The 8,913-nt window shown below is 31.8% G+C and overlaps 2 non-coding genes across 2 annotated transcripts; both read left to right on the plus strand.

Moving 5' to 3' along the window:
- Window positions 1–2,412: 2,412 nt before the first annotated feature.
- Window positions 2,413–2,573, plus strand: LOC136231738 (U1 spliceosomal RNA). Its single transcript, XR_010690104.1, has one exon. It is a non-coding gene; the product is annotated as a U1 spliceosomal RNA (small nuclear RNA).
- Window positions 2,574–8,087: 5,514 nt separating this feature from the next.
- LOC136231614 (U1 spliceosomal RNA) lies at window positions 8,088–8,247 on the plus strand. The gene has a single exon (XR_010689987.1). It is a non-coding gene; the product is annotated as a U1 spliceosomal RNA (small nuclear RNA).
- Window positions 8,248–8,913: the final 666 nt, after the last annotated feature.

An 8,913-nucleotide genomic window follows, 5' to 3' on the forward strand; every position in this document is an offset into this window, starting at 1 on the left:
GTATGATCAAAACTTGGTAAAATTGGGTGCATAAAGGAGAAGAAGATGAAATTGAGATCAATTTTGTAAATATGGAGATTAATATTGATATGTACGAAATTAAGGTCTTGATTTGTGGAATTTAGCTTCCCAACAATAGCTAATATCCATTTTGGTCCCCCTAAGATATATCTTTTTTTAAAACTTACCCTAAACTTTTAATTTTACACTTAAATCATGAAATTAGCCTTCAACTATATCCATAATATCCAATTAATTCTCCAATCAATAATTAACTATAATATAACCTAATATTAGAGTATAATAACTAAAATTAGGGACACGGATGTGACAGCCTATATGTCTTAATTTGTCAATATTGTTTCCAAGGCCTTATCCAATGATCTCATCATCTCACTGTGATCATGATTATTGAGAAAACAAGTTGAAGGCACAACTTGCGAGAAAAGATGAGGAAGCTCTCTAAATGGCTTAGGGACAACTCCTTCTTGATATGATGTCATAGAAATAAATGTCATTTTATTTGTTAAAAGTATTCCTACAAATGATCTAATAAGTGGCTGACTGAGACTATGAATAAATGAATAATTATCACACCATGGACCATCTCAGTAGCTATAATTGTAACTTCTTGATTATTTGTTCTCAACTTTCATTTCATGCACACTTTTAAAATAGTTATCACTATGTGAAAAGATATGATCATATAAAGTATAATTTCAACGTCATTGATTCAATTTTTTCTCTCCAATTCTTTCATACCACTTTGCATTTCTTCAAATTTAATGTATTTATTTATATCAAGAATTTAAACTTTCAGTCAATAATTTTTGTATTAATGTTTTTTATCTTGGCATATGATCACATAAGCACAAATAGAGGAAGGATTGGAATAAATAGAGAGAATATGAAAAATTAAGCACTAATCAGAGTGGCGCAGCGGAAGCGTGGAGGGCCCATAACCCACAGGTCCCAGGATCGAAACCTGGCTCTGATAAAAGATTGATTTTTTTTATTAAAGTTAGTTCATGCATCATGTTCATTCACTAGTGGATGAAGCATGCACACATTTTGTAAAAAAATTATTATTTATGTACATGAAATAGTTGCTAAAAAAGTTGTTAGTCTGGCTGAAATATTTTAGTCAATATCTCTTTATTAAAGGTCCTCAAATACTAAACTAATATATGTATATTTTAATTATTAGGTAATTATGAATTACTTAACCAATTAGAATACTAAACCAGAGTCTCCCTTTTCAAAATTGTAAATCATTGGCTCCATATCTCTAATCAAGTTGATCGACATAAATTTTGTATAAAAAACAATTTTGATCCTATTTGTATATATGATACACAAAAGTATAGATAATAAATACTCAAAACTTTCTCTCAATTTGTTGTTTATCTTATTCGTGAGTTACATTTTACTTGTTAATCATTAATTTATTTGGGTTAGCTTTGTAATAGTTTTTGTTGCTGAACGTTTTAGGTAACTGGCATTAATAAAAGGGCGGTTGGTTTAAATTTCGGAATCGAAAACGGAATCAGGATCGGAATGTTACGAAATCGAAATCGGAATGATGATTTATTTTTTTTGTTTGGTTTAATCCGGAATCGGAATCCAACTACTAGAAGAGTTTGGTTCAAATTTCGATATTGGAATCGAAATGGGACGAAATTAAAATTTATTAAATAATAATAATAATATATTTAGTAGATAAAAATTTAGAAATACTAAAAGAAACCAAAAAATATAAATTATGCTAATTATTTACACCATTGAAAATTTCTATTATAAAAATTTAATTACAAAATATATTATTAATATTAACCAATATGTTAACATAGGTAGATAAAAAAAAGAAATAAATAAATAAAGAGATGTGATTGATAGAACTTGACGAACAAAATGTAAATAAGTGTGGGAATTAGTTTGATTATCATGGGTGAGAGGGGGAATGGTTGATTCCATGATTTATTAGAATCAATTCCTATTCCGTGATTCAAATTAGGAAACCAAACATTAGGAATAAGATTGTCTCATTCCCCTTCCCATTCCCATTCCATAGTATGTTTTAACCCAAACAAACATTCCGAGTTTAACTTGTTTTCATTTTTTTCAGAATTATAAATAAGCAATTGTCATACATTCAACTTTTCGTAACTGAAATTAGACTAAAATCATTACATAATCAAGTGATTATATGAAAACCAAAAAGCAGCATTATATTTTTCTGCAATATGGCTAGGAATATGGATTAGATTTATTTTCCCTGAATTGTTAATAGGTTAGCACTTGTGAGTGATGATGCACAAAATGAAAGAACGTTGTGAGTCCCGCATTATAATTAATTAGTGGAAGTGATAAGGATTGAGTGAATAAATAGATAGAGACAAGCAACCTAATAACATACTTACCTAGACCGGGTCAATCGGTCATCAAGATGGCTTATGGGGTAAGGGAGTGACCTCCATTGCACAAAAGAGGGGTGTTGCTTTAAGGTCTCCCTAATTGGGAGAGACTATGCCATAATTTCTTCTAGTTGATACATGCGTTCGCGTAACCCCTAGCCATAATTTGCTTTAAGGTCTCCCCAATTGATTGTTGTTTGTTGTTGCGGTTAGCGGTTTGACGATGAAAATCGTCACCGATGGGGTAGGGTTATTATTAGCAACTGACTTGTACACTGCTCTTATTCATGAGTCTGGAATGCCTGCCACCATATTCACAATGTTGTTATAGTGAATGATGATATTGAGAAGGGAAATCTCATTTTCACAAGTTGCCTATAAATACATTCCATCTCCTCCTCTAATTCTCCAATGCTTGATCCCATTACTTGCACTTCTTTAACAACGCTTTTCACATTTACAAATTTAATGTCTTTGGTTGATTTCGACAACACAATTTCAGCTTTAGCCCTCTTCATTTTATGATATTATAATGAATACCATGCATTAAACTGTATATTGTATATCAATGAATTAATTGCATGCATATGATGACCAAATTATGTCTAACTTTGAGTTCTCGAATTTCTTAATGACGTTGCTCAACTTCTGTTTGGATTCCAAGTAACGTTCAAGTATCCAGGAGTTGTACAGATGCATTCAATGCATTGTCAACACATTCCTTTTTTCCTTCCACGTATTCGAACAAATTAAGTTTTTTTTATGGCTGCTCAAGTTGTGACCTAGTTGTATTTTGTTTTCCCTTTTTTCAGAATTATGGAGAAACACAAAACCATACATTCAATATTTTGTAATTGAAATTAGACTAAAATATATGACATAATCAATTACTACGAAGAAAGCAGAAAGCAACATATATATTTTTCAAAAGTATGACTAGAAAAATGTATTATATTTATTTTCCCTTAGATGTGAATGGTGCTGCACAAAATGACACAATATAGTGAATCCCACATTGCAAATAAGTGGAAATTATAAAAGGAGTGAATAAATAAATATAAAGGACTAATCAACTTTACAATATACTTACTTGGACGGGTTCAATAGCAGGGCCGGTCCTGAGCTATGAATTGAGAGGCGCTCGCCCAGGGCCCATAATAGTAAGGGGCCCAAAAAATATTTTTACAGTGTAGATATAAGTACAGAGATGTATATATATAACATTAAAATTGATTAGTTTAGTTGGTATAAGGGGTTGCTTAATGATTCCATCTTAACTTGAGGTTGGAGATTCGAACCCCCTTCTTCCCATTTTATCAAAGGCGTCGATCAATGCCATACCCAATCACCGTGTAAACACCGGTTTCATTCCTCTTAATTTTTTTTCCATTATTATTATTATTATCCAATTTCAATTTTTTTCTTAAATTTAAATGTCAATTCATTTCCAAAAAAATCAATATAAAAAATAATATATTTATTTACTTCTTGCAATTTTACATGACATAGATACTTGTTATTTTAGTAAGATATTTTTGTCCAGCACGAGATTATTTTTTAGATTTGTTTTCTCATGTGTATATATATATTTGATCTGATATTGATGAGAGATAACATGACACAGGTTTGCATTGGAGAAAACACAATTCATCACTCAAAAGAGAATTTGATTAATTAATGATATTTGAAATTCACCAAACATTCTAATACTATGGCTAAAATTGTACCATTTTGGACGGGTATTTCTTTACCATATCCCGTAGAAAACACAAATATTTTATTAAGGTATATTTCTTATTCTTAGGAACTCGAAAATTGCACAATTGCTCCTCAAATGAAAGCCAAAGTAACCTTCCCATTTACTATCAAGAATAAGAAATATTGTGCAGATGGTTGTGTCAAACCATTTGATTTTATATATTATCTGTCATGTTTCAGGTTTTGCAGCACTGTCTGATGTTTGTTTTGTGATTAAAGAGTTGTATAAATAAATATGTCAGACAGAAACATTGCATTTCATCATTATTAATTGCTACAACTTCCTATGCATTAACGTGTGCATCATATGAATGAATTTGAGCAATAATTTATAATAGAATGATAATTTGCGCAGATTCTAAATCAATTTGATGCTGATTTCTCTGTCTATCAATAATTCCTATGCCATTGTTTATAGCTCACGGTTGCATATATTTTATTCATTTGGATCTCATTTCTTACAACTCATTATTGTGCATCAACCATTATAATATAATAATCATAATTTTCACAGATTCAAACTCAATATTCTGCAATTTGATGCTCATTTCTCTGTCTGTTAGCTATGGGACCAAGTCACCCAAATGTGTATATATAAATGTATAGCAAACAATGGTGAGATATTGATGGATCTGTAACTCAAACTAGGAACATTACAGCTATTATACACTCCACGAATCAGATGGTAGCTATCATCTCTCTTCCTTGTATATAACCAACTATTCAGTAGCTTAAACACCAATTTCATTTCTATCATCTCTCTTCCTTGTATATAACCAACTATTCAGTAGCTTAAACACCAATTTCATTTCTACATCACAACCAGCTTTATTAGCTTTATTTTCACCATCATAAAAATGGCTTCTTTCCATCTCCGTTCCTTAAGTTTTCCCTCTAAATCCCATCCTCTAACAGCAAGTCTCAAGGAGCAACTTTGACAAATTGAAGAAATCAGAATCAGAATCATCAATTGGCCAGAAGTTAGGCGGCCTGAAAGAGTTGTATGAATGTGTTGATGATTATCTCCAAACTTTCTCCAATGACAAGTGTAACATCCGTAATTTTATAAAGACTGTTTTGTAAAATAAAATTTTAGTATATTATAATTATAATATTAAAAAAATAAATAAAAGTTATCTCTGCAAAAAAAAAAACTAATGTTAAGATTATATTTTTATTTATATTATTGTTATTATTATTTTTATTAGTACTAGTTTTAGTATTTTTTTTTGGGAGGAAGATAGGTTAATTACTTTAGTATGATGTTAGCAGCTCTATTCTTTGGCTGCACCCGTTTTCCGATTTTCTATTTTCCTCAACTTTATTTTAATTCATTACGACATATTCCGGTCATCTCTTGAGACAAAAGTTATACCATTAAATTCCTAGTTTCATGAGGAACATTTTAAGACCAATATTGATATGTTTCTGATCGAAAAATTTGGTGATTGGAGCGAGTCTTTTTCACCGAGAAAGTGTTAGATCCCGACCTTTTCGACGATTTTAATAGAGAATGGAGTGCACTTTTAGTCTCCTCTAATCGTTGCCTATCTCGTGATAGTCTTGATTCGCGCTTCAGGTAACTCCGGCGAAATTCCGGCAGCCGACCACCGCACTCCGGCGAGACTCAAATTAATTAGCGTTTTGGGACGAGAGGTAAACTTAATTGCTTATGTTTATATATACATATATATTTATGTATTTATGTGATTGTCTATTATTGTCATAGAATAATAAACTAAATGTTGAGTATTTGGATATCATTTGATTTGTGCTTATTTATATATATAGTGATTTGAGGAGTGAAGTTTTAAATGTTCTCAGTATAGTTGAATTTATTAATGTAAGGTTTTGTTTCTCTTAAAATCGGGTTGCTCGTGTATTTACCTATCGAGATAATTAGTTATGAAATTATACCATGGTAGAAAAGTGAATGTATATGAGTTCAGAAGATTATGAATTATATGAAATTGTGTTGGATTATGTTTGAGTTAGAACAAAACATAAATAGCTAGCTTAAGTGGATAGGTACAATGGTCTAGAGGTTTGTTGATACTGTGATCGCATACACCTGTCTTGAAAGAGGAGACGATAGGGTGTTATTAAATTTTGGATTGGTCTTGGTACTGTGTCTTGCAAGATTAGACGATAGCAGTACCGTTATAAAAGTACTTATATTATGAAGTCTCAAGGTTGTGTGTCTTGCAAGAGTAGACGATAACGCATACCTATTTTGATGTTAAACACCATAAGACCATTAGACATATTTTACTTAAGTTTAGCTAGGGCCCTTAAAATAAATATAATAATTTTAGGGTGTTATGTGTAATAAAGAGTCCGGTTTGGGATGTCATCTATTTAATTTTAATGATTTCATGATATATAATATATATGAACTGTAGGTGTATATGTATATATATAAATATTCTTAATTATGCTTATTGAGTAGGCAGCTCACCCCTTGTCGTGTTGAAATTTTCAGGCTAGGTTCAGAGGTTTTCCTATTTGCTAGATTTTCAGGTTTACCCTGCATTCAAGTTGGCCAGCACAAGCGTCTCGTTCCCATTAACAAATTTTATGGATATTCAATAGGATTTTATATATTATTGGACTGTATCATTTTATCTAGATAAAGTGAAATATTACGGAGGAATTAAATTATGTGATTGGCTATTTAGCCATTTGGTTATGAGATTTTGATAGATAGTAATAAATGGGGAGCCTTTATGAAGTTATGTTTGTGCTTAATTATGATAATTGATTGGGTTTTTGTGTGTTTTCAACGTGACCCGAGACAGGGGTTACATAGCATAACCAATCTGTAGATCAGGCATTGAATGGATCAGTGAGAGTATTGGATATGTGCAACACCACTGGAGATTTTCTCTCAAAGATGAAAGAATGCGTGCAGGGCCTAGAATCATCTCTTAGAAGAAGAAGATGGGATGCAAAATCCAGTTTAAATGAAGTTGATGAATATATGCTATCTAGAAAGAAACTGAATCAAGTCATTATCAAGTACATGAGGAAATTCAAGAGACAGGATAAGAATTGCAGAACTACATCCTCCAACGATAACAGTGATATGATTAGCATGTTAAAAGATGCTGAAGAAATTGGTGTTACAGTATTTGAGTCCATCTTATCTTTTATTTCTCAGCCAAATGCCAATTCAAAGCTCTCTGGCTTCTCCATTATCTCTAAATTGTTGCAGTCAAAGAATTTATCATGTCATGAGGAATTTGAAACCAATGAAGTGAAGAAGATTGACACACAATTGATGGTATTCAAGTCAAACAAAGACATGAATAAGATGCCAGAAATTTTGAATGGATTGGAGGAATTGGAGAAGAGCCTAGAAGAAGTAGAGGAAGAGGTAGATTGTGTGTATAGGCGATTGGTGAAAACCAGAGTTTCCCTTCTTAACATTCTAAATCATTAGCTTTCATCACAACTTTTGTATAGAAAACAATTTTGTTCCTAAATGTATATATCATAAACACAAGTATAGATACTAATATTCAAAACATTCCGTCAATTTGCTTTCTATCTTATTTCTGATTTACATTCCGTCAATCAGTAAAGAAATTGTATATATGCTAGAGTCTGAGACTAGCCATGCATTCAGATTTGTCACAAGATTTATTCTTCAAAAGCCAAAAAACCACAGTGGAATACTAATTGCAACATAACTGAACTTCTTAGATTATGTGATATTAATACGATAGAGTTTATCTTTCTTTCACTTTTCTTGGAATTTCAAAGAAACACTTGTCATAATCGAGCGACTTTAAAGAAAACAAAAAGCAATACATGTGAATGATGAAAGAAGGTAGTGAATACCACATTGTAAGTTGGTGGAAGTGATAAGGAGGAGTAAGAGAATAAATAGAGAGGACCAAGCAACATTATAACATACTTACCTGGACAGGGTCAATGGGTGATCATGAAAGCCTATGGCCTAGAGTAGTGTCCTCCATTGCACAAAGGAGGGGTACTTCTCTAAGGTCTCCCAAGTGGGAGCTCCTATGTCATTATTTATTGCTTTGGGGGCCTGCGTTCGGGCGGCCCCTGTTAAATATATTTCCAGACAATTCCATTGTATACATGATTTGAACTTCAATCGACTTGAATAAATGTTTTGTTGAATGAGTACAAATAATCTCTCTAGTTTAAAGACTTAAATGAGGAGAATAGAAACATACATATGGAGGTGCACTTCTAGTGCCTCGTTCTTGTGTTGGATTTTATTTTCTTCTTTATTACATTACATGTCTCAAGAAACTTTTGTGCATGTTATTAGGGGTGGTAAAAGAGTTGATGTTTCAATATATGATATTGTTATTGGAAACGTAATTCCTCTAAACATCAGTGACCATGTAGGTACTTCTTATTTGTGATACGGTTTTTACAATTTCTACACGTGTATATAGTCACTCTCTTCTCATTGATGAATCTAGCATGACTGGAAAAGCAATCATAAGGGTTGCATATTCTATTTTGAGTCATAATTCTGTAGGGGTACTCAGTGGTGAATATAGGATTACTCGGTTGGGGGGCCAATTTAACACGTGCGTTTGCAATTTTTTTTGCTAAATCGAACTTGCTCAATTTTTTTTTTTGTATATATGCGTGTTATAATTTGAATGGTAAAGAACCAATTTTTAAGTATTAATGTACAATTTCTCAAAATTGGATTTAGGGAGGGACGAACAGCTAAAAAAATTAAATTTTTTGATAT

The sequence above is a fragment of the Euphorbia lathyris genome, chromosome 5, assembly GCF_963576675.1.
Source record: "Euphorbia lathyris chromosome 5, ddEupLath1.1, whole genome shotgun sequence".
NCBI lineage: Eukaryota > Viridiplantae > Streptophyta > Magnoliopsida > Malpighiales > Euphorbiaceae > Euphorbia > Euphorbia lathyris.